The sequence below is a fragment of the Danio rerio genome, chromosome 8 (assembly GCF_049306965.1).
Source record: "Danio rerio strain Tuebingen ecotype United States chromosome 8, GRCz12tu, whole genome shotgun sequence".
Taxonomy (NCBI): Eukaryota; Metazoa; Chordata; class Actinopteri; order Cypriniformes; family Danionidae; genus Danio; species Danio rerio.
This window is the reverse complement of record NC_133183.1, coordinates 28,567,152-28,594,047: the sequence shown is the minus strand read 5'-3', so window position 1 is coordinate 28,594,047 and position 26,896 is coordinate 28,567,152. Positions and strand designations below refer to the sequence as shown.

General features: G+C 38.9%; 1 protein-coding gene across 3 annotated transcripts in view; it reads left to right on the top strand.

Moving 5' to 3' along the window:
* The window catches only part of sema3b (sema domain, immunoglobulin domain (Ig), short basic domain, secreted, (semaphorin) 3B), a 116,530-nt gene that overhangs the window by 6,349 nt on the left and 83,285 nt on the right, over positions 1-26,896 (top strand). The window contains exons 2-3 of one of the 3 annotated variants that reach the window (XM_073909718.1): positions 3,002-3,111; positions 8,048-8,204. The exons of 1 other annotated variant lie outside the window; for it this stretch is intronic. The gene's annotated coding sequence lies outside the window, so the exon portion shown is untranslated. The remainder of the gene's footprint in view (positions 1-3,001; positions 3,112-8,047; positions 8,205-26,896) is intronic. One more of the 3 variants, XM_073909717.1, reaches the window with a different exon arrangement.

The window sequence follows — 26,896 nt, the reverse complement described above, 5'->3', positions numbered from 1 at the left end:
GCAGAGCGTGTTTTTTCGGCATTCATGTTAAAAGTTTAGAGCTTTCATACCGCACGCAGCAGCAGCGCGTCAGAGCAAGGCGTGAGCGTCGCTGAAGCAGCAGTGCAGCGATAGTTTCGGCGCTGGGTCTATTTTTGCCGCACTGCTCATGCTCAATTAAAGTGACTGTGCATTGATAATGACCAAAACACAATGAATGACAGTAAAAAGTAGCAATTTTACCCAATAAATGCGTTAATAATGTCAACTTAATTATATATAGTCAAATGAACCTAAACGATTAAAAACGGCAAAAAACATTTATTTAGGCCCGAACTCTAAAACCAAATGTAAAACAATTTTAGTATCAGTTTTGCTTAAGTTGTAGGCTAGTGTTTCAGGAGCGGGGAAATAGAATATCTAGGGGAGTTGTAGTCCATAGCGAAGTGTATTGTGGGTAGTTTAGTTCGACACGCATGCTGGATTATGTGAGCTCGCTGTGTGCTGTGCAGCTGAAGCAGAGGATGAAAGTTTTATTCGGCTTTGTTTTATGTTCACTCAAGTTATTCTTACGGGGAGCTGTTTGCACTGTGAACAACACGAAAATAAGTAAAATAAGGGCATGCATTGATTACTTTTGTCCGTCTCATCCTCTGCACGAGCATGAATTAACGAGCTGTTATTCTGCCGCTGGACATCACTAAAGCGGAGAAAGTAACACTGGTTTGATCATGTATAAATATCATTTTAACTATATTGTATAAATATTATTATAACTAGCCCTACGGCAACCTGACAATCAAAAACCAAATGACATGATATCACAGGCGATTGTCGTCTGACTGTAGACACTTCTCATAGAGTTTGAGAAGCATACAGTTCTATTTGATCTATAAAAATTGTAAAATAAACATTTGCAGGTTAAAGAAACAGCATAGGAGGGAAGTTGCCACGGGCCTTGGTGCAGATGAAAAGTTTAAAAAGTGTATTTGTATATAGAAAGACATGGGTAACTAAATAGAATAGACAGATAGGTTGATCTCTGCAGCAGCTGGCGAAGAGCTGCGCACTGCAGACGCAGCTGGTGTGAAAGGCAAACGCCTGCGTGCTGCTTCTGCTCAACATACGCGCTGCGCACGCTCTGCTCACGCACTGCTTTCGCTTGCGGTGTGAAACAGGCTTAACATGTTTAGACTTGCCCAGTGCACTATAATGGAGCTCTCCTCACACTGTTTATTCCTTCAAAGTCCGTCCTTTCTTCATGTGGTATTGCTGTGCCTTAAATAACTCTGTATCAATGTAGATATGTTTGATTGAGTGTTATTGTGTATTTTGCTTCAAATCGCCTCAGGAAAAGACTTGCATGTTTCAACCTTTCCTGCTCTGTCTCTTGGTTGTTTTAGAGATAGTAGGGGAGATTCACTTGTTACTCCAGGGCCTTATAATATTAGTTTCGGGGTTAACTCTCTTCTCTTTTAGCTGCAGTCGGTTAATGAACGAGGACACATGTAACTTGGCCCAATCATTTATCAATCTCATTGCGAAAAAAACGCTCCTGTTTTCTGTCTCCCTCTGCGCTTCAACAACACACCAAACTGCAGCCTCTGCACACGTGCTAAACAACAACTTGTCGGGCTGTTTGTAATCTAATATGATTATTTGTTATTATCAGTTATTTGTTATTATTCAGTTCATCTGATTATTCATATTGATTATAACGAGCGCACGTGAGAGCTGTCACCGCCCGCGCGTACACACACACACACACACATATCTGACAGCCTTCACAGATATATGGGGGAGAGCCTAGGTGTGCCAGTCAATGAATCCATAATACGGGCTCTTAACTTGCCGCACATTCTGTCTTTATATTATGCTCTGTGTTTGTCACAAAGTCATCTGAGCTTAACAATCAGGTGTTGAATTTTGATAAATTATGATAGCAACAATAATAATTAATATTAGTGATTTTTGAAGGGTCATGTGACTGAAGACTGGAGTAATGAAGCTGAAAAATCATCTTTGAAGACACTGGTCAAATGATTAAATTTTGACGCCCACAGACATAGTCACCAAATAAAAATCAGAGGACAGACTCTCTCATACAGAGCCTCATTTCAGTTGTCAGGTTTTGTAAAAATCTATCTATCTATTGAATTAATCAATCTATTAAAGAAACGTTGGCTAGAATTATGCATTATAGTCTTAAATTATAGAGAGACATAGCATATGAACCGAGACTGCATCAGATTATGCAATGTTGATCTTTTTTTCGAGCTGTCAGTGCAAAAATGAACAAAACAACAGGCTTAACACAACATATTATAAGATTAAAATATGGAAAAATTATCTGATGGTAACTTCGGTCAATTTTCCTAACGAATAAACAGCTCTTAGTAATAGTTCAGCATGCTTTCACTTTCGCATTAGACATGAAAGACACATTTACCAGTTGGAATGACATCTCTCCCTGTTCATCATACAAATACAACATTACAAAGATTTATTATTATTATTAATTTTTATTTTTTGGAGTAATGTACACTAATAAACATTGTGTACGATAAGTCTGGAAAAACCAAAAAACTAGCTTAACTGTTGTGTGCCAGCGTTGTTTTGATACTTCAGTTGGCCTACTTCTACATATTTATGTGTGTTTTTGTTTTTTGCAACCCTTTGGAACAATTTGGTGTTCCTCAAATATTCAGTCGGTAAACTCTTCTGACTGTCCTGATTCAGCCCTCATTTCACTGGTCTGTTAGCTCCTCTCCGTCCTCTCTCTTTGTCTGCTGAGCTTGAGAACAGAAAGAGTGAACATTCACACAGGCCCGAAGAGCCGTTTAAAGGGGAGGGCAGCTTTAAAAAGCTCTTTTCACTTTAGACAACATCCTCTGCTTTATTTTGCTCATTTTGTGTTCACTCCACCTCTTTCGTTCCCTCTATCCCTTTTCATCCTTTGATTTCGTTCTGCCTTTCTTCCCTCCATCCACGGGCTCTTTATCCCTAATTTTTTTTCCACCAGGTGACGCACTGCAAACACAATAACAGCTGAAGAGGAAGAAAGACGGATGACTTTTGACTGCCTTTTCTCTCTTCCTCTCTTTTTAAAGGGCAGACATTCAGTGTCGCACGGTGAGCAAGCTGGTGGGTGTTACTGTGTGTGTGTGTGTGTGTGTGTGTCTGTGAAGTTGGGGATTATGTGTGTTTGACTATAGCTCTTCTGAAAGGAGTCAGTTGAAACAGGTGCACCTGTGTTTCTTCACTGAATAATGAAAGAATGACTGAAAGAGAAAGAACCGAGAAATAAGAGGGAAAAGAGGCTTTTGTGAGGGTTAGGCATGAAAATGCTGCATGCACTGAAAAAAATATTATTTTTGTCTTGTTTTCCAACATAATGATTGAATGTATGTTTAAAAAACTAATAACAGCAATTGGTAAAAAGTAGTAATTATTTAAATAACCTACAAAAAAAAGATGAATCATAATTCATAAAATATATTATCTGAACACATTTAAAATATTAATGTATTTAATAAAAATGTCCATATATAATCTGAAATTAAGAATTTATCTTGTTTATTGTTTGTAATTTAGAAAACAACGTGCATTACTTTGATCACCGTGTGAACTTGTCTGTGTCTTCTATTTATTTTCTTTCACTTCTTTCTCACGCTTGCCACATTCTGCCAATTCGATATGGTCGATATGGTTCTTTTCGTATGCTCGTCTCTCCCGCTTTTTCGCTTGAAGAGTGTGTGTCAGTGTGTGTATTTGGCAGTAAACAAAGATATGCTAGATTGTGCCCGTGGTTACCAAGCCTGCTGTGTCATTGTCCTGGTTGGCAGCAACACCAGCTTTTGTTTTCATAATGTTTACGGTTTATTGACCTCTAAGATTATGAACTCATTTGAGTGCAATGGATTGAGTTAAGAGAATGTAATAATAATATTAATAAAGCATAATTTATTTAACTTTTTATTGTATTAAGCCAGTTTTACATGTTAAAACAATGTTTAAAGCCTTGTTTTGTAATGTACTTTTCCAACATGACAAAATTGTATAATGTGAAAAATTAAAAGGTTAGTTCACCCAAAATTAAAATTATGTTATTAATTATTCACCCTCATGTCGTTCCAAATTTCTGACACATTTGTTAGTCTTTGGAATACGAGAAGGAGGAAGGAGCTGTCAGATTTCACCTACTGTAAAATATCTTAATGTAATCTTCATTCCAAAGTCAGACAAAGGTCTTTAATAATATAATTTACATTTTTGTTTGAACTAACACTTTAAGATGAAATGAATTTTGAATGATGTGTGACGGTAAAGACTTTGACATTAATAGAAAAAAAAAATCAAAATTCAACATCATTTTGAACTATATATCATCAAGACAAACTTTGATCTAAGACTGAGAATGTCTGACTAGCAAGTAGGGGATACTTTTTAAAGCTTGAAGGAGATTTTTCAGTTTCATTTAGTTTAAAGATTCACACAGTTTTAAAGCTGAAAGTCTGAAGTTTTAGAAAGTCATACAGTCAAGCTTTAGATAGATAGACTGACAAGCTTATAGATTTTAAGCATTATCATCTGTTTTTATTGTTAGCACATCTTTGCTATCATGTTAATAGCATGTTACTATGTTGTTAACATGTTTTAACAAACTTTTTTGGTTACCTGTTTAAGCAAGATTAAAATGCATATTAGATAGTGTTAGTGTTATGGTGCTTAAAAGCACCAAAGAATTATAGGACCGTTAAAGATTTTAGTAATGATGAAAATACAAATTTATATCACAAGAGCATTTAATATAATATTCATTCATTCATGTTCTTTTCGGCTAAGTGCCTTTATTATTCCGGGGTCGCAACAGCGGAATGAACCACCAACTTATCCAGCACATGTTTAACGCAGCGGATGCCCTTCCAGCCGCAACTCATCTCTGAACAACATCCATACACACTCATTCACACTCATACACTACGGACAATTTTAGCCTACCCAGTTTACCTGTACCGCATGTCTTTGGACTGTGGGGGAAACCGGAGCACCCGGAAGAAACTCACGCAAACACGAGGAGAACATGCAAACTTCACATAGAAATACCAACTGATCCACCTGAGGCTCAAACCAGCGACCTTCTTACTGTGAGGCGACAGCACTAGCTACTGCGCCACCGCGTCGCCATTTAACATAATAATAAAAAAAATTATTGTGTGTTTTTTTTCCCCAGAATCAAATAAAAAGATCCATGAGCCCATAACACACCTACAGCATGCTATAGATTTGTCATTCTCAGAGTCTGCCTTGTATGGGTGTGTTTGACTATGGAAGCATCTATTTGCAGATTGTAAATCTCTGGCTTCTGCTGGAAGGGCAGAGGTTGTTTCTGTGGAGATGTTAATGTGTAAGTGCGTGTGGTGCGGTGATGTCTGGGGCATGAGGCTTTACCCCGCCCACCTCAGTGACCTCAGCATTCACCTGCCAACCTGGCCAGTCGCCATAGTTACTTACAGCCCGTAATAAAGTGCGAGATGAATGAGTAGCAGGTGGCAGGATGGGTGGGATTTCGGTACTGACAACAGCTCTGAGTGCTTTGTGTTTGTTATGAATACAAACTGATTCAGGAAGGACTGCTCGCACCGTTTTTTTATTCAAATATTTTAAATGTTTTTCAAGATTACTCTTGTATCCTATAGACCCAATGAGCAGTCCACAGATCACCTGAAATTCCCCTCACTCCATATAGAGTTTTTCAGTGTCTGCTGCTCTTGGTATTTGTGTAGGTGGGTGTGAATGTAGGCTGTTGGTGTGTCCACATTGTGAAAGCACATTTGCTGATTTGCTATGCGCCATCTGTCTTTGTTTCTGTTTTGGTGGCTGGAATGAGATAAAGGTGCATGAAACTGAACGCAAGTGAAAAACATTCCCAAACTTTTCTTAGTTTAATTGTTTTAAGTTTTAGGGAATATTTTTGCTCCATATTGGAAGTCGTAAACCATAAAAGACATAGATCACCCAAAAATCAAAAAGCATTATTATGAGCATTATTACTTGAATAAGATGCAAGTAATCTAAGATGTAGGTGAACAGTTAAAGAACAAACTATAGTTTTTCAGTGATTGTTTTACATCATACAATTTCACTATATTGCCATGGGCCACATTTAATCATTTTATACAGTATACATTTCTGGTAGGTGTTGTTTTGAATTTTATGAATCACCAAGCAAATAATTTCATCAAAAAAATAAATAAATAAATAAATCTTCTGAAATAGTGAGTAAAGCAGTTTTAAAGAAGTCTGAACATGGTCAGAGCATGTACATATAGGGCTTATATTGTTTGTGGATATAAAGAAGCAATACAGGAGACCTATTTGGCCTGTATATGCACATAAATGCACCTCAATTTTGCCTATATGTGTTATATTTATGTATGTATGTTTATATGTATATATGCAGAGTATATATTTTATATGTGCATATATACTGCATAAAGGTTTCATATATGTGCATAAATCATAGGTTATTTCCATGTGGGAAGTAATAGAGAGGGTGCTCGCTGCAGAGCCATTTGAGGAGAGCTGAGCTCCAGCGAGGGGGAGCATGAGCTGTCACTCCTCCTCCTGTAAGCTGTTTTAATGCGTACACCAACCCCACCCCTAACCCTACCCCCAGTGACATCACTCGTAGAAGAAGTGCAAAAAAGGTGGAGCTCAAGCTTAAGCTCCCCCTCGCTGGAGCTCAGCTCTCCTCAAATGGCTCTGCAGCGAGCACCACTTGAAGTAATATGAGTTAAGGAATATTACTTTTGTAAAGTAAAGTGACGCATTACTTAAAAAATTAAGTAATAATAATTGAGAGCATTGTTAATAGCAGAACTCCTCTATTTAAAAAAGAGACAGAAAAAGCTGTATGTTCTGAAAGATCAAGCCTCAGCAAAGTTATGGAAAAAGTAATTCAAATACAAAAGTAACTCAAAGATAATGTAATGCATACTTTCCATAAAAAGTAACTACAGTAAGTAATGCCCTTTTTAATGTTACTTTTTTGGGGGAGTTACTCAATATTGTAATTAATTACTCTTAAAAGTAACTTTTCCCAACAGTGGACAAACGCATAAATAAGACCTGTTTTCAGCTGCAATAAAAACTTGCATCATAAATTTAGAAAAACATAGGTTAAATAATAAGGGCAACAGACAACATTATGCAAACAAGAGACAACATTTATATGTAATGATGAATTCACTCTAATATATAATAGATATGTAATTGTTCACACACAGTACATAGTAAAATACCCCTCCCTGCAGTTATTTTACTAGCAGACTAATGAGTTTATGGACATTTGATTGCTAACCTGAGGTAACTGTAACGTTACAACTTGTTTTATTGATATAATTTTGTAGTTAAAATGCTGAATGAGCAATTATGCATTAAATGCATTTTGTTTTATAACCAGTAGTAAAGAGAATGACAGCATTGTTACGGTCAATAATTTTAGTAAATATCAAGCAATTAATCAAATTCTTAATGCATTTTAACAAATAAGATTAAGTCAAATGTTTATTGATGTTTTATTGCCAAAGTATAACCAGTAAAAATATACATCCTTTATGTTTGAAATGCTTGTTAGACTGAAAATCTAGGCATAAATAAATGTTATAGTGTTTTTTTGTAGTCTCATCAAGTTTTTGCAGAGAAAATGTGTAGAGGGAGAAAAAAAACAAGCTAATTCTGTTACTTTTCACCACAGCTTACCGCCTCTATCTCTCTAAATGTAGCAGAAGCAGTTATTATCTGATTTGCACTGTTACTAAGGATCAACTTTCACTAGAAGAGAAAGAATATAATTTGTGAAGACCTGGTTTGTACTCAAAGCTGTTGAGGTAAATGTTTAGATTTTAAAACAGGACCAGGCTGCAAAAGCTGAAATTCCACAGTCTTGTGTGTGCATAAAAGGTGACCTAAAAAGATCATTTACACTGCTTATCACTGTTCACGCTGTGAATCACTCAAGACTCTTTCGGTTTCATTGAGTACTGGCTCTCTTTTTGGCTTTCAGCTACAAGAGTGACAGCGACAAGTTTGGCATTGAAAGTTGAACTTCATGCTGCATTAAGTCACTCCACATTTGCCACTACCAATTGAAGTAAAGACGAAGGTCCCATTATTCATCTCCAGCCGGCTACTGTTGTCATGTGTCAGCAAGATGCACTGCAGTGAGTAATTTCCTGAGTAATTTCCTTTAATATACAGTTTTGAAATTTCAGACCAATAAGATTTCCAGTGGATGAGGCAGTGCTACAAAAATGGGAACTAAGTGAGGGGCTGAAATGGCCCGTCACGTTCTGAGGGTGCTTATGACTAAAAAAATCCCATGTTTACATAAAAAAATATATCATGATTGATGTAAGAGTTACTAGTGCAGGTCAGCGTGAGTAAATGAATACTGTACCACAGTCATAAATCAGAGCGCGAATATAGAAGTTGGCTTGTGTTTATTTATACAGATTTCTGGATTTTTTGTTTTATTATGCTGTTTTTATATTCCAGTGTGTCTTTTATAAGCCAATTAATGTTAAAGAGATAGATAATACAAAAAGGGAAATGTGTTGTTCATTTGCTCACTTTTAGGCCATGTATTACTTTTTTAGTTTCTTTAATGGAACATTAAGGCCCGGTCGCATTACTACCCCTTAGCTCTTTCCCTTACCCCTACCCCTTGTTTTGTGCGTTTACATGAAAGGGTAGGGGTGTCTCAATTCTCTTTAGCTTGAAGGCGTAGGGCTAAGGGCAAGGGGTAGATACCCCTCCAAACTGAGATTTTTCAGGACCACATTCAAAACCAAGGGGTAAATAAATTTCCCAGAAAACACCATTTACAATGGCAGCATTGCTGTACCCCGAAGTAGGGAGATCCACAAATTAATAGTTTTTGTCATTATGAATTTTTATAACAAACAAGCAGATGTTTAAACACATTCATAACCACACTCATGTTTTAGCGTCATACTTAAAAAAAACAAAAACAAACACAAATAAAAACCAATCCATAATCCAAAATAATAACTCCTATATAGAAGTTCCACAACATTCTGACACTCGATGACACTCGAATTCCCTGCGGCACCCCTGATTGAGCCTAAAGAATTTTAGCTGAAACAGTGGTCATTGGTGATTCGTACAATGCAAGTTAATGGCTACCAGGATTTTACAGTTAAAAAAACAGATACAGGCAAAACAAAAGTATTGTCCACTGCTCTTGGCAATACACTGCAGGTCTTATGATGACATTAATTGAATTTTAACATGGAATTCTTTCAAGAAAATACAGAATGTTTGGGACCATCAGCTGTACTAAAGAAACGTATGATTTTACATTTAGACTTTTAAAAAGTTTTGTTTAAAAAACAAATTATGTTGGTTATTAACCTGAAAGATGGGCGACACAGTGGATCATTGGTTAGCACTGTCGCCTCACAGCAAGAAGGTCACTGGTTCGAGTCATGGCTGGGCCGTTGGAACTTTCTGTGTAGAGTTTGCATTAGGGATGCATCAGTTCGATACTGCATGTTTTTGCTGGATCGGGTATTGGCCAATTGGTACTGATCCAAATCCGATCTTGCGGATGAGCTATATTCTTTGTAATTTAAAAGCCATGAAGATAGCCTATTATAAGGCACTAGAAAGTTGCCATTTATGCCTACTATATCCCAAATGTATTTAAGCCATTTTATAGTATAGGCCATTCTGAAACTGAATATTTCACTTTAATTTTATTTATATTAATATTTTGTCTAACAGACCCTGTTTTGACGCAGAAGCATATAAGCATGCCTTGTTTTGAACTTCAGCTCAAATGTCATTTGTTCTTGTTTATTTTGTAGATAACTGACCAAAAAAAAAAAAAAAAGATACAAATTATACCAAAAGAAATTCATTCCAAAAAGATAATTTTTCAGACAAAAATAGATGAGCAATGAACACAACGGTGGGTGTATATGATTTACTTTGCTCAATGGAAAATAAGGATTTAATTAATGCTTCACTGCACACCTGCTATATATTTGTTGCATGTTTAATATAAGTAATATTTTTAAAGATTATGTCTTGAGCATTTGATTTTTCCTCGGTGCTGATGTGCTTTCATTTTCTCCATTTCACTCATGGTGAGTTCAGGCAAGGGAGTGTTTATTAAGTTACACTGGCTTAGTCTAGTCTGTTTAGTCTGCGTCAAACCTGCAGAAAAATATCAGGCTTTGCTATAAGGCTCAATGTTTCCTCTAGGATTTTTTCCAGCTGTGGCGGCAGACTCTGTTGGCCATTTTACACAGATAGATTTTACACACATACGTATCAGGAACAAGGGGAGGGATTGGAGGGTCAGACCAGGGTAGGTCCGTGGGTCAGGCGCCCCAGCGGGAAGCCAGGGTGCAGCCGGGGAATCCGTCCCAAACAGTGGGAAGGACTACCAGGGAGGGGCGGGAGTGATGACCCATGGATGATCCCACAGGAGACACAAGGCAGGGGGTTTTAGGAGAGCCAGCTGGAGAGGCAAGTGGACAGGAGCCGACGGGACCCTAGGTAGCTGGACTGGAGCCGGCGGGACTGTAGGCAGCTGGACTGGAGCCGGCGGGACTGGAGGCAGCTGGACTGGAGCCGGCGGGACTGGAGGCAGCTGGACTGGAGCCGGCGGGACTGGAGGCAGCTGGACTGGAGCCGGCGGGACTGGAGGCAGCTGAACTAGACTGGTGCCGGAGGGACAGGAGGCAGCTGGACTGGAGCCGGCAGGACTGGAGGCAGCTGGACTGGAGCAAGCGGGACTGGAGGCAGCTGGACTGGAGCCGGTGGGACTGGAGGCAGCTGGACTGGAGGCAGCTGGACTGGACTGGTGTCAGAGGGACAGGAGGCAGCTGGACTGGAGCCGGCGGAACTGGAGGCAGCTGGACTGAAGCCGGCGGGACTGGAGGCAGCTGGACTGGAGCCGGCGGGGCTGGAGGCAGCTGGACTGGAGCCGGCGGGACTGGAGGCAGCTGGACTGGAGCAAGCGGGACTGGAGGCAGCTGGACTGGAGCCGGTGGGACTGGAGGCAGCTGGACTGGAGGCAGCTGGACTGGACTGGTGTCAGAGGGACAGGAGGCAGCTGGACTGGAGCCGGCGGAACTGGAGGCAGCTGGACTGAAGCCGGCGGGACTGGAGGCAGCTGGACTGGAGCCGGCGGGGCTGGAGGCAGCTGGACTGGAGCCGGCGGGACTGGAGGCAGCTGGACTGGAGCCGGTGGGACTGGAGGCAGCTGGACTGGAGTCGGCAGAGCAAGGAGCCCGAGCGGGGTCGGCAGAGCAAAGAGCCGGACTGGAACTGGCAGGGCAAGAAGCCGGACTAGGGCCGGCAGGGCAAGACATCTGGATGGCGTTGGTAATGCCAGGAGCTGGGCTGGGACCGGCAGGGTGAGGAGCCTGGGTAGCGCCGGCAGGGCGAGGAGCCTGGGTGGCGCCGGCAGGGGGAGGAGCCTGGGTGGCGCCGGCAGGGGGAGGAGCCTGGGTGGCGCCGGCAGGGGGAGGAGCCTGGGTGGCGCCGGCAGGGGGAGGAGCCTGGGTGGCGCCGGCAGGGGGAGGAGCCTGGGTGGCGCCGGCAGGGCGAGGAGCCTGGGTGGCGCCGGCAGGGCGAGGAGCCTGGGTGGCGGCGGCAGGACGAGGAGCCTTGGTGGCGCCGGCAAGGCGAGGAGCTTGAGTTTCGCCGGTAAAGCCAGGAGCCAGACTGGACACTGGCGGGCGCCCTGGTGCTGGAGCCGACACTGGCGGGCGCCCTGGGGCTGGAGCCGACACTGGCGGGCGCTCTGGGGCTGGACCCGACACTGGCGGGCGCTCTGGGGCTGGAGCCGACACTGGTGGGCGCTATGGGGCTGGAGCCGACACTGGCGGGCGCTCTGGGGCTGGAGCCAACACTGGCGAGCGCTCTGGGGCTGGAGCCGACACTGGCAGGTGCTCTGGGACTGGAGCCGACACTGGTGGACTTTCTGGGACATGGGCAGTCCTCTTCCTGCGCCTCCTTTGTCTGGTGCTTTGATAAGGGAGAGCGTTGTCATCGGGAGAGGGAGCTTGCTCTGGAGCTGAAACCGACACTGGTGGGCATTGTGGAACTGGAGCAGACACTGGGGTTCCACACAGTTCTAGAAGACTCTCCAGGGCTCAGATAAAGGTGGTCTTTGGACAGCCCGACGCAGATAAGGCCGCAACTCCAACCCAGCCTCTCTCCTCCTTCCCTTGGATACATCAGCCGGCCCCGAAAATATCCCTCTCTGTTGCCCTCCACTCAGGCCTCCCTCCTGAGGGTTCTCCTCCTTCAGGGCAACAGAGACAGGGGAGCCGGAGATTAATAAGGCTGCCTCAATGAAACGATAAAGGTTCCAGTCATCCTCGTATGGTGGCATGAGGGAACGAACTGGTTCCAAAAGTCCTTCCCGAAAAAACATCATCAGCAAAAGATCACTGTGAGAGCTCTTCGGGGCTAGCTCCAAAAACTCCTTGATATAACGCTCTATTGAGCGGTTACCTTGTTTTAAAAGCATGATGCGATCGTCTGCTGGATCCATAATGTGACTGCGTTGTTCTGTCCGCGGCACATTAATGCATCCTGAAGTAAAGTGAAACGGCTATAAACTCCAGCAAAATTATATGCAGAGCCACAGACCTTTATCTATAAATAAAGTATTATTATGGAAACTGTGTTAATCATAACTGAAAACTACGCTGTGTTTGCTGGCCTTATGCATCACGCACCTGTCAGTCAGTCAGCACGTCACCTTAAAGGGTTAAACAGAACGCACAGCACTTCTACCGTCACAAAAAAAAGTTTGCGCTGTTATTATTCACTTACCCTTTCATATGTTTTCGGTGCGATTTTAACCCGCTATTTAAAAAACGACCGAATATTTTGAATAAGAAGCTGTAATATAGCTGTGGCGGGATGAATTTTGGTGTGGCGTGCCGCCACGGAAGAATGAATGTAGCAGAAACCATGAGGCTAGTTATTTTACCAGCAACGAGGGTCAATAGTGGTAGCCTATTACAAATTTCAAAGAAAAATCTTAATATTAAAAAAGGAAGCTGGACCACAACAGATTATATCAATTTTGTAATGAATGCTCAAATAATGTAGTGTCGTCTGTCATATACAGTAGGCCTATATGTCTGTTATTATTATTTTTTTATTTAAGAAGATGTATCGTTTGATTTTATCACCAGAACTATGGAAACTGTATTATGTTAAAATAAAAAAAGCACAGTATCTGGATCGGATCTGTATCGATCGATCAGAATTTTGTTATTGGGATCAAATTGGAATAAAATTGTATCGGTGCATCCCTAGTTTGCATGTTCTCCCTCTGTTGGCATGGGTTTCTTTCAGTGCTCCAGTAGCCCCCCAACTCCCCCCAACAGGCTAAAAAGCCTAGGCTACATAGTAGGTAAATTGAATAAACTAAATTGGCAGTGGTGTATGTGTGGAAATGAGTGTGTATGGATGTTTCCCAGTACTGGGTAGCAGCTGGAAGGGCATCTGCTGCGTAAAACTTATTCTGAATAAGTTGGCGGTTCATTTTACTGTGTCTACCCCTGACGAATAGAGGGACTAAGGCAAAGAAAAGATGAATGAATCAACCTTAAAGATTAGGATTACATTGTTAACATGTTTCTGTAGCTATTTAAAAGACTTAAAAACAATCTTTGTCTTTCTTAATTTTAGATGAAAGTTTTTGAGATCACCAACTTAGCTCAGAGATTTATATATAAAACATTTCCAAAACAGGAAATATCTGATCGCTTTTATGCTCTGATCAGATCATTACATGCCGTTTGATTTATGATTCCAGATCTTCACCTGCAGCATAATGTAGATTAGAAAGGTCGTCTTTTGCAATTTTTTCCACTCAAGATCATCCTGAGTGTCACAGTCAGCTGCTCCCTTACCTTTTCCTCTATGCCACTGTTAGTCTATCTGCTCATTCATCAATCACAGCTTTTAGTCATCCTCAGGGTACGCGTAAAGACCCATCGCAAAAAAAGGTCAGGGTTATGCAAACACACACTTCTACACACACACACACACACACATTTTTTTCTACTTTCTGTGACATAAGTCATTAAGGAATATTCACATATAGTATATTAGCATGTTATGTTAGTAATGTTTGCAATGCATAATATGTTATATGATATGATATTGAAGATAAACATCAGAAAGGCATTGACTGACATTAGTGTGTGTTTGTGTGAAGCATGGGCTCACATATACACAGTGTACTGTGCAGGTCAAAACGTGTTGGTCATTAGATTGCTAAAGGTGTGGTTAACTCTGAGCTGTCAAGTTTGCTAGAAACAATAAAAGAAATGAAGTACTTTCAAGAAGACATGCATCCAATTATTCAACTTTAAATTCCTCATTTTTTCACACTAAACTAATCTCCAGCTTGTCATTATTATAAACACTGATATGATCTTGGTTAAAGGAAGTAGTTCATTCTTTTCATTTAAAAGCGGGGTGAGAAGAGTTAGCAGTCACAATTATGTGAAATGAAGGGGTGTTAGAATGTTACAACTCAGTGCTTAGTAAGTGACTGGCAAGCACATGCTTTGAAATTGATGTGATTTGAAAGTGCACATTGTGTTTAAACGGAGGTTTTAGCATTTGAAGGGAAAAGCGCAAATTGACGTGAAAATGTGTGAGTTAGATTAAAGAAGATATCATTTCATTCTTCTGTTGCTGTCCAAAAAGTCCATTCAGAAAAAAATAAAACCTCCATAACACTCATACATAAACATACACTACAGCCAATTTAGTTTATTCAATTCACCTACTGTATTGTGTACAGTGCATGCCTTTGGACTGGAGGAAATCGGTGCACCCGGAGGAAACCCATACCAACACAAGGAGAACATGCAAACTCCACACAGAAATGCCAACTAACCCAGCCGGGACTCGAATCAGCGACCTTGCTGTGAGGAGGACAGTGCTAATCACTGAGCCACCTTTGATGTGAATCTCGATTTTTTTTTTTTTTTTTTTTTGCTTTAAATCAAGATCTGTAAATGTAAAATAAAGGTTAATATGATTAGCCTATTATTATTGTTAATTTTCAAACATATGGTAAAACAATAATAATTATATTAAGCCTATGTGTAGGTCTACTGTTTCTTAAAATGCTCAATTTTGTATTATGTTGGGTTTGAACAGACTTTCAATATGTCCTGTTTGTTAATTCACAGTAAAATGATGACATGACGACTTTCTAATTCTGAAGTTGATTTACTATGTTTAAGACATGTGCTTGTCATCTGTCGTTGACAACATTATTAGACCATTATATTTCCGTTATTTACAGGTGAGGGTTGTTATACTGACACAGTAAACATTTATTTTCATGCACAACACTTTGTGTTCGCTATAATGATATGATATGATCATTTAAATGATGTGCGCACAGGTTTCACTTTCACTTCCGGGTGCGGCTCATGGCTTTTGTCACTGTGAGGAAAAAAAACACATAGATGCAAATTAAACCTCCCACACACCCCTTAAACGATTGCTCTGTGCAACAAACTGAACATTATTTACAACTTTATTGCCTGTTATCCACAGCATATGCAGGTTATGTTCACTAAAGTAGGCGTCATTTGCATGCATGCGCGCGTTCTCGGCAGTAGACAAACGATTGCGATTTCGCAACCGTGAATACATCGTTTCATGAAGACAGTAATGACATTTTGGGTAAATTATACCTTATAAATACAGTATGTGACACTTTTAACGCCATTTGAAGGTGTCAATGTTGCTGTGAAGACTTGTATGGATGCTTTTTCTTCTCTCCTGACCTTGAAAATATAATTGGCTGAATTGTAGAAAAAGCTGAATTAGGATCGTGTTTAGGGTCGAATCGAGATTGTGATCTTTTTTCGATTAATCGGGCAGCCCTACTGCCTAGTTAACCTAATTAACCTAGTTTAGCCTTTAAATGTCACTTTAAGCTGTATAGAAGTGTCTTGAAAATATTTAGTAAAATATTACTTACATAATCATGTAAAATAATCATGGCAAAGATCAAATAAATCAGTTACTAGAAGTGAGTTAATAAAACTATTATGTTTAGAAATGTGTTGAAAAAATCTCTCCATTAAACTGAAATTGGGGGTAAAGTAAACAGGAGGCTAATACATCAGGGGAGTTACTGATTCTGACTTTAAATGTGTATATGTCAGGTCAATTTTTATTACATCCTTAAAACATTCAAACTGAAATGACAGAATTTGTGGTTGTTTGTTGGAAATCTTTTGAGGAAAAACAACCCTCACTTTGAACGTGTGTTTGTGTGTAAGTGGAAAAAGATTGTCCATTAAATGTATCTGATCTGTAGAGTACACACACACACACACACACACACACACACACACACACAGTGATTTATATCTCAGAGAGGTACTGCAGGTCCTCTGGGGCTGAGACACAGCAAGCACATGTCTACCTGCAAGTGTAATGCGCCACGCTGGCTCTCTTACTCTCTCTATCTCACACACACACACACGTATATTGTTTCACGTACTCATTACAGCTCAGAGGCCACTGTCTTAGACTGAAAGTACACCAAGAATCTGACCCACTTGTACTCATCCCTTTCACTCCCTCTTCCAAGTTCTCTTCCTTTCAATCCCACTCAAATACGTAATTCATTTCACTTAAAGGTGCAGTATATAAGTTTGACACCCAGTGGTTGAACTAGGTATTGCACTCCTGGTTCAAAACATGCAAGAGCAGGTTGCCGGACTCACAACAGCAATAAAGGCTGATTTAAATCGTGTTCTAAGTAAAGCAACAGCACGTAACAAAAGGAATATATTTCCATATTAAAAGAGGTTTTTGTCCTAACCAACACCTAAAATTTATATTTTAGAGACGGCTGATTCTTGCAGCTAAACAATGGAAATTGACAATGATCTCCTCACATACACCTCATGTGGTTATTCTGTGTTAAATGCTTATAATACGAGTTTTAATGCCATTTTACATGACATTTATTGCCATACTAAAGCATATAGTTTACCTCAGATCTTGAACATAAAATAAACCTTTTCAAATTGAACTTTAGAACTGTGACTAACACATACAGTATTAATCACTCAGCGAGTACATTTAAGCAGTTTAATATGTATTAATTATTTTGTAAACCTTACTATTTGGTTGCAGTGCTGTAAGTGCACATGTGTTCTTTGCTTCTGAATAGCTGTATTTATCATGTTTCGTCTGTTGCAAACAGCCCAAAAGAATGAAGGGTCAACAGTGTCAATATAACTACGATAACCTACATAATGTTGAATATAATGCAAGAGGAGGGGCGAAGCAGTGGCACAGTAGGTAGTGCTGTCGCCTCACAGCAAGAAGGTCGCTGGTTTGAACCTTGGCTCAGTTGGTGTTTCTGTGTAGAGTTTGCATGTTCTCCCTTCGTTCATGTGGGTTTCCTCCGGGTGCTCCTGTTTCCCCCACAGTCCAAAGACATGCGGTACAGGTGAACTGGGTAGGCTAAATTATCCGTAGTCTATGAGTGTGTGTGTGGATGTTTCCCACAGATGGGTTGCGGCTGGAAGGGCATCTGCTGCGTGAAAAACATGCTGGATAAGTTGGCGGTTTATTCCGCTGTGGCGAACCTGGATTAATAAAGGTACTAAGCCGACAAGAAAATGAATAAATGAATAATGCAAGAGGGAATCTGATAATAACAAATGTCTAAGAATTGTGGATCTCTACTGTCCACCTAAGGTTGCATTTTCATTTGCGGATGCATGCTTTGAGAGTCTTCATGACTGAAAGATTCACAATAAGGCAGTCCAGGGTGCTGAAATATAATTGACTAACCTGGCATTGGGTGGGTTGAATAACCAAAATACAGACAGACGTTCCGGCACGTAACACATTTTCAAAGCAAAATACAAGACTTTAGCATTGCTTTTTAGATAAGCAAGAATGCTCACTTGGCATGGTTATTAAATTTCTGCAAACATATTGTGATATTTTTATGCCTTAGAAGAGTCAAAAACTTACATAAACCACCTTAAATATATATTTTTAAATATGTTAATATTATTCAGAAAGGCACATCTACAGTGTAATGACATCATTGTCATGTGTAATGAAAAAATTTCAAGACAAATTGAGTTTTGTGAAGTGGCATGTCGCCTGCTTGAAAATTGGTTTACTGTGGCCATTAAGGTACAGAAATTGTTAACAACAGTATTCAGTTTTGTCAGCTCACTACCAGGGCGCGAAAGTACTCATTATGGCTGGGCGATAAATCGCAAAGTATTCGAAATCGACATTCAGAACCTATAATCAATCTAATTTTCCAGGAAGATTTTTTCAATTACTTTCCCTACGTGTCACATGACAACATCTGTTAAAGGTTGTGGCTGATGTTTACTTCTGCAACAACTTCTGATCTCTAGTCAAGCAGGCAATGGAGTCATTCATAAGCCTTATTTTGCACTACATTGACGATGATTAAAATCTGCACCAGAAATGCTTTTAGACAGCATATAAAACTTGTCTTAATTATGAGGACCAAACATTTTATCAACAAAAATCGAGTTAAAATGTTCAATTAATCGGAATTTTGATTTTAGGTCAAATATCTCAGCCCTAGTACCCATACCATTACACCACTAGCAGTCTGAGCTATTGAAGGCAAGATGGACCAATGTTTTCATGTTGTTTATGCCAAATTCTGACCCTATAATCAGAGAAATCAATCTAAAATTGAGACCCATAAGAGTAGGCAAGATTTACGCTGTCAGCAGACAGTTGTGTTCTCTTCAACTGCTGTAGCTTATCTGCTTCAAGTTTCACTGTGATATATAGTATGTTGATAGATGCTTTCTGCATCTTTTGTGTACTGTATATCAGAGCAATGCTCTGTTTGATCATCTGTGTCCATAATTCTAGCTTAACCAATGGTGTAATTTTGTATTTGTTTGTTTGATCAGGATGATCTTTTGTAAAAATATTTTTCATGCACATTTGTTACTTTTGGATTTATTTATTTAATTATTGTTTTGGTGCAGATATGAAACACTTTGGTTTAAAAATATATATATATTGTTTGAAATATACTGTACTGATCAAATCTTAGTGATAATCTTTTTTATTTATTTTTTTGACTATTTACAGCACAGCAACACTATATTTTGTTTCACTATTTGCATTTTTTGGTACTCTTGGTAATTTAAATTATGACAACATTTTCATTTTGGGGTAGATTATCATTTAAAGAAAAAGGCTGAAAATCTACATCAAACAGATGTGCCTTACACAAACTTTATTTTAAGACTTCCAAGAAGAATCTGGTCAAGTGAGCAGATCATGGTCAATTTTACAAGCTCCACCTCTTCTTTGCTTTTCTGTTCACAATTTATAGAATTTATATTTGCCCTCACGATGACACTCAGGGGAAAAAAGAGTAACATACCACGCACAAACACATAGGAAATATTGTTTGCTGGATATGCAACAGGTACTAAATATAAGGCAGACAGAGCAGCTATTAGCAAAGCCTTCAGGTGTTCACACAACAGGTGTGAACCTCGCTGACAATGACCCCTTTTAGACTCACACACATACCTGAATACACATACAAACAAATACATCAAGAAGCAACATAAACACATGCACACACAGACTTTGGCATTTGCATTTGTCATCGGACCAGTGAGTACAAACACTGAGAGAAGGACAAGACTGAACACAGCCTTCCACACACTCACTACACGAGTAAACACTTGGATACGCGTGCACATGGGACTTGCCAAGGGTGAATCATATGAGTTATGAGTAAACTATAATGTCAGGGTGAATGTAGAAATGAATTTAATGGGCCCTTCTGTCTTAAAAGTTACATAGAGAGAGGGAGAAATGGAAACAGAAAGAAACCAAAATATCACTGCAACTTTTGGAAATAACTAACATCCCAGCAACTTCATAACAACCACTCTGCACACCTTAGCAACACACTGTTAAGCACCACACCATCTAAATTTCCATTTCTATTGTAATGGTCATAATGTGACTGTTAACCTACAATATGGTTGGGAAATGCTGAAATATTCTTGAGGATAATCTCTTTAGACCTGCCAGCATAAACTGCTACATTTGTCCAACAAAGGCTAAACCACCAGACATTTAATACATCTTAATGCTCTAATACAGTTCGAAACAAGCCGATTATCCCATTATGAGAAATAAACCCCACTCGCTTTCTCTTATTGGATCAGCTGATGTTAATACCACCCCTTTCTCTCTGTTATTTGGGTAGTGTAACCTTCTAATGTAACACTCTCTGTTCCAGAACCCAGTGATCTTCATATTTCCTACAAAGAGAGCTGACCCTCTTATGTTGACACTTTATCTGTCACGAAACTTTAAAAGTGGTTGATCTGGAACATGTAGCTTCTCTGCATGTCACACAAATGAAACACAATAGAGAAAACTCATTAGAGTTTAAAGTGAAAGTTATATTTCGACCACTTATATACTGACCTTCCAGTTGACTTAAACATTTAAAAAAAAAAATCTGTTTCTTTTTTTTTTTTTTAAGAATGTTGAAAGCTGCTAGCCATTACATCCATAGTCAATTTAGGTTACAGAGAAAGAAGGTTTATTGGTCATTAAGGTTTGGAACTACTTTAGGGTCATGACAGAGTTTTCATTTTGGGTGAAATATAACTTTAACATATTAACTTTTTAAATCAACATTTGTTAGCTTATGTCATCTTGTATTTTTGATTTTTACTGCATTGAATTGTGGGATTTAATGTATTTGATTTTAGGATTTAACCGAAATGAGGCAGCATAATTGAGATCCTACTTCTTGGAACATTGGTGTACTTTCCAAGCAATTAAAGGTGCAATAGGTAATTGTCTTCAGAAGCATTTTTTTTTTGTGCTGGTTAAAAGTCTCTTCACATTCCAATAGTACTGATTAAAGTAAATGAACTAAATGTATTTATAATTTTTTTTTATATTCTGGGTAAGGCATATGACATAAAATGTTCATCCAACTAAAATTTGTCAGGCCAACGATTTCTACAATTCTGCTGAGTAGCCCAAACTGTCTGTCAACAAATGTCGATATGTACATCTGTACACCTTTTCATGCAGATCTGCTATTTGCGTGTGCACATGCGCCGTGTTCATGACATGTGCACACAAGAGAGAGCGGTAAAAACAAATGGTAATTCAAAACTTTAAACTCCTAAATCAAATTTGGAGGAACATTTGCACGCTGACGGAAGGACAACACCATGGCTGAAGTATTTCTTTTAGACAGGTAATGTTGTGTTTTAAAACTATTTTAGTCACGCAAAGCTGATGTACAAATAATTTTGTTGATTTATGAATGATTGAAAAGGTTGCTCAGCCACTGAAACCATCTGGGTGTTACAAACCCCTGATGTTAGTCTAGGGGAATAGGGTTTGACTGACACAATCTCACGGCAATTCGTAACTTTTTGATTTAGTGGCTATTTCGTTTGAATTTGTACAATCTAATTAGTACAATTTAGTACGATTTGCTCAGTTAGCGCGGTTTGTTTGGCATATGTGAATCCATCAATCGCCCTTGGATCCGCGCCAAAACAATTGATTGTTGTGAGAAAGCAATACGATCCGAGCCAGGCTATATCACAATGTTTTATGGATATGTAATAGGCATACAGCTATATAAAGAGAGAATTATGAGTAGGTTGGGAGGTCATTCCAGACATCCCAAGTCTCCCGGAAGTTCCGGGAGTCTCCAGCAAATGCACAGAGATGGCTGGATTCCCGCATACGAGTGATAATCTCGTATAATAATAATAATTAATAAGCATTAAAAAAGTCATGTGATTTGGTTATAAGAGATCATATGATAATAAAAAATGTTTGTAAATGCACAAACCAGTAAACCATCTGAAATGTTGTTTTAGTCATTCTAAAACGCCTTGCCGTTGACCTCCAGAATCAAGAGCGTCTGTGCTCCACATCTGACACCTTCAAACGCCACCACCATTCCCATGCAAGATCAGTTTTTACAGTTGATATTTGGTATCAATCAGAAAGTGACTATTTTGTTCTCTTTTACTCATTGGATGGAAATGCTGTTTATTTGCACGTTTTTTATGCAATAATCAGGATTTGCACATAAAGTTCATTCACATTTTTGGATGGAAACATGGGTACTAATAACCTGTGACACGGTCCCTATATTGTTTACCATGCTACTTTGAATAATCTGTCTGAAATACAATGTAAATATGGCTTAGTAATAAGTGTAATTCCTGCACCCTGCTGGCTAACGACTAAGCATTAAGTAGTCGTTTTAGGACAAAGTGTGAGAGTGGACCAGCAATCCTTGCATACATAAGTATTGCACATTATGACAAGTTTTGCTTGCAAATTTTTTTTTACACATCTGAAATTATTATTTTTTTACACAACTGAAAACAGAATTGTAGTATTACAAAGTACTGTAAAGTTTTCTAACTGGCGACTGACATCATCTAGTGGACTGTCTACTGTCATCTTTAAGATTCGCTCGTGATTTCAGTAGGTGTGGCTTTGGACGGCAATTATGACTAATGGATGGAATTTGGTCAGATCACCTACTGCACCTTTAATTAGAATAAATAATTTTAATTAAATAAAAAAGTAAATTCTGTGTAGTAAATGTGTGCTGTGTAAATGTAATCCAGATGCACTACTGTATTAATGTCAATGTCACTTCACACATCCAGGAACTTTTTGCCTACTGTTGCTGCATTCCAAACAGGATAAATCCATTTTTCTAAGGGCTGTTTGGATTGAGAACATTCATGGCTGCCAGAATGAAAGGTCATTTCAAACCAAAGTGCACAAAACTGACCAATTTAAAGGGCCCTTTTGGAATAAATGTCTTTGAAGTGCCCTCCTATGATCCTTTGCGCATGTTTAATTTGTGATGCAGATGTAGCAGAAGAGTATTTCTAGGTATGGTTTTCTGGTCCCCTATACCTTGCTTTAAAACGCTTTTAATGTGGAGGGTAAACCATACAACAGATTAGAGAGTAGGGAGGACTGCAGACTGCTTTATGAATGTTGTGAGTTGTAACTTGGTGCTTTCACATACTGTTTCTACTGTAGTTTTCTGTTATGTCATTTCAGATGTAGACTTTGACCTTGTTTACACCTGGTATTAGGATGTAGTTTTGTCAGTCTAATCTAAAATGGACAACACTAAATACAGATATACATATAGCTGATGTAATATTTGCACATAATGGGACATCTTGAGCTATAGAGGATTTTAATTTTCACACATTCCTTTTCCTTAAAAGTCTTAAATCAGAAAATTGTCCGAACATGGACAAACAAGACAGATTAAAACACCATAAACAGGAATGTGTCTCACTCGTCTCCTCTTGCTTTGTGTAATGAGATCATGAGGATAGCAGCTGTCTTCATCTTTCTTTCTTCCTCCTCCTCTTTGTCACTTCAGTATGATATGATTTCCAGTTTGCAGTAATTTCACCCTCTTGTTTTTAGTTTCTCACATGAGGGAGAAGGAGGGTGTCAAAAGCTTTAGTGCTCAGATATACAGTAATCCTGACTACTTACAGTACATTTCTGTGTATAAACACCAGAAAAAAGGTTTATTGTACACTTGGGCTGTTCTATATAAGTGTGTGAATGTGAGTTGGGAGGCAGGCCCAAACAACATGGCACCCTGAGGGTGCATTCTCTCCTCGTCCTCTTTCTCTCTGCCCTCTTTCTATATTATTCCCGTTTCCTTCTAACACTGATACCACTGAGTCATAGATTAGGAATGGAGAGGCAGAATAATAGAGAGAAAATTTAAGAGTGAGGTGGAAAGGAATGAATGTATGTGAAAGTTTGAGAATGTGTTTACCCGTTAAGATTACCACTTAATTACATGTTTACAGCTGTGTGTCCTTTATTTCTTCTGCTGTCAGAAGTACTCCTCAAAAGAAATTCACTCAAAACCAAGGAAACAACAAATTATTCCTGTTTGTGGGTATAAAATGGAATATTTTAAGAACTGGTCATTGTAAAACCCAGATTGGTTATTATTCTAAATACTTAGTTGAATCTGTTGTTGTAGTCACGATCTTATGGAAATGACTGCACACTAAAGGACAATTTTCTGTTATGTGAGACCATGTAAACATCATTTCCACCGCTTGTCCTTCAGAACAAGCCCACACCTGTCCAGGTGAACAGAGGGAGATTAGGTTTATGCTGATATATGTGCTAATATATTGCACATCCACATGTGACGCAAATGTTCCCATCAATCTTTCCTCCCCTCTGAGTGCTCATTTTATCAGTCTTTTTCTCCCCTGAGGATGGTTTATTGGTGACATGTTTTCCTCAGCATGTTTCATGATGAGGACAGATGGGAACCGGGGTCAGGTGTGCATGAATTGACGTCTGTACAAAACTACTTAATATTTTGATTCACACATGCATTTTAAAAACTGACTTTTGTTAGATAACATAGATAAAAAAGATATTTTTATTTTTGTAGTGTACATGAAAATGGACAGAAATTTTATACTTAAGATAAACTAATTTCGTTCAGTTCTGGTTCCCAGCACAGTTGGAATATACAATTAGTGATTTTTTTTTTGTCACAATGTGTTGTCAAATGTGCACATTTGGTAATCAGTGGCAACCAAAACAGTTTATTTAAAAAAAATAAAATAAAGTTGCACAGAAGTTTGTCTTAAATGTTTAGATTAGGGATGGAGAGTCAACTCAAAAAGAGTCGATTCCGTGATTCTCAATGGACCTACCAGAATCAACTCCACGACAGGAATCGACTCCCAGTCGAGTCTGTTTTTTCAAATGTTTCTGAGTGAAGCAGTTACTGTTATAATGCTCATTCTCTAGCACGATGAACACCAAAGCTGCCCGCTTTAAATGCGTGTTCACACATTTTACACTTTTGCTTTTGAATTTTGCGACCACAAGCATTCTAGGCTAAAATAAATAGTGCTGCGGGACAAAGTTTCACTTTCAAATCCCTATAAAGCACCTACACCTGTTGCATTTTGGTTTTAAAGCATTTTGATTAGGATCTGCCTGCGATGTCAAGTTAGCTGTGGTATTAATTAAATTTAGCCTATATGTGTGTGAATTTGGAGCAGATCAGATACTTTTGGCGGCAAAATCTGACAATGCATGTGGTAGTGGGTTTTTTTTGGTGCTGAATGCACTTTACACCTCTAATTCATTCTTCTATTTATTTTGTAAATAACTACAACACAATACAAATTATATTTTTTAAATGAAAAATATAGCCAAGGTTAAGTGTTCAAAAATAGCTCTGACTTTTCTTTTGACGTAGGCTATGCTGTCCCATTAACAAATCCTTATTAAATTACAATAATCAACAAATTGCACAAAATTAAAAGTGATATCAAAATTAAAAGTAAATTAATGGGCTATTTAAAAGTACAGAAAATCACATTTACGATAGAGAGAGCAATATGATATGCTTTAAGGCACAGTCTATCACACTGGTTTTATCTTTTTGGGGTGTGCCCTGTGTGATCGTCTGCTACACCAGATTATTTTGTTCACCCTATAAGTATTGAAGATTTATATTAAGAAGATATTTAGACTATTTATATTTGTAAACATTTTTGGGCTCAATTGGGATGTTTTTTTTTCTTTGTTGCAATTGATGCAGTAGCATCATATAAAATGCGATATGATACAGCATGTTTAATCCTTGTGCTATTTTAAGTGAGTGTAAATAGAGTCGAATCTGGAGTCGATTTCACCGACTCCAAAATTAGGAGTCGAGAATCAGCTCCAGGAGATTTGAGTCAACTCCAAAAAAACTGGAACTGAACAGCCCTACTTTAGATAGGTTTGACTCCGCACATTAATTATAAAGAGCTGAATAATCTTAGTAGTTTGAAAGTTTTGTTTACATTTAAGGCTGGCACAGTGGGTAGCATGTTCGCCTTACAGCAAGATGGTCGCTGATTCGAGCCTCGGTTGGGTGAGTTGGCATTTCTGTGTGGAGTTTGCATGTTCTTCCTGTGTCTGCGTGGGTTTCCTCCAGGTGCTTTGGTTTCCCCCACAGTCCAAAGACATGCGCTATAAGTGAACTGGGTATGGTAAAAATTGTATGTGTGAATGAGTGTGTATGGATGTTTCTCAGTGATGGTTTGTGGCTGGAAAGGTATCCGCTGCGTAAAACAAATGCTGTATAAATTGCCGGTTCATTCCGCTGTGACGATCCTAGATTAATAAAGGGACTAAGATGAAAAGAAAATGATTGAATGAATGAATATTTACATTTCATTACATTGCATCTTTTTTAGAATAATTAACTAGTATTTTACTATGGTTTTTGTAATGTTCTGGTATTTATTTAAGATGAATAGGTAAAAAAATAGTTTGCCAATCCTTCTTATTACTTGCATAATGATTGATTAAAACCCAGTGTCCTATTTTGGGTCAGATATTTTCCTACTTTTTTAAGGTATGCTATATTTTTCTGAACATTAATCATTTATAGTGTGTCCTCCCTGTTCAGTCTCTCTTTTTCATTCTCCTTATTGCTTTCTGCCTCCTTCTGTAGGGACATCTGCCAAGTTACCTTCAACCAATCGCATGCCCACTGTGCTCTGTGGTTGTGTGTGTGTTACATGCTATGAACTCACAATTAATCACTAACCCCATTTTAATTTCCTCTCTCCCTGTTGAGCACAGGGTTAAGCAGATACCTGCACAAATACTATTCTTTCCGCATGCACTAAAATATGTACACATACTCTAAGAGATTAGGAATGGGCCGTTGAGTCCGTTCAGGGCCATGTAACTT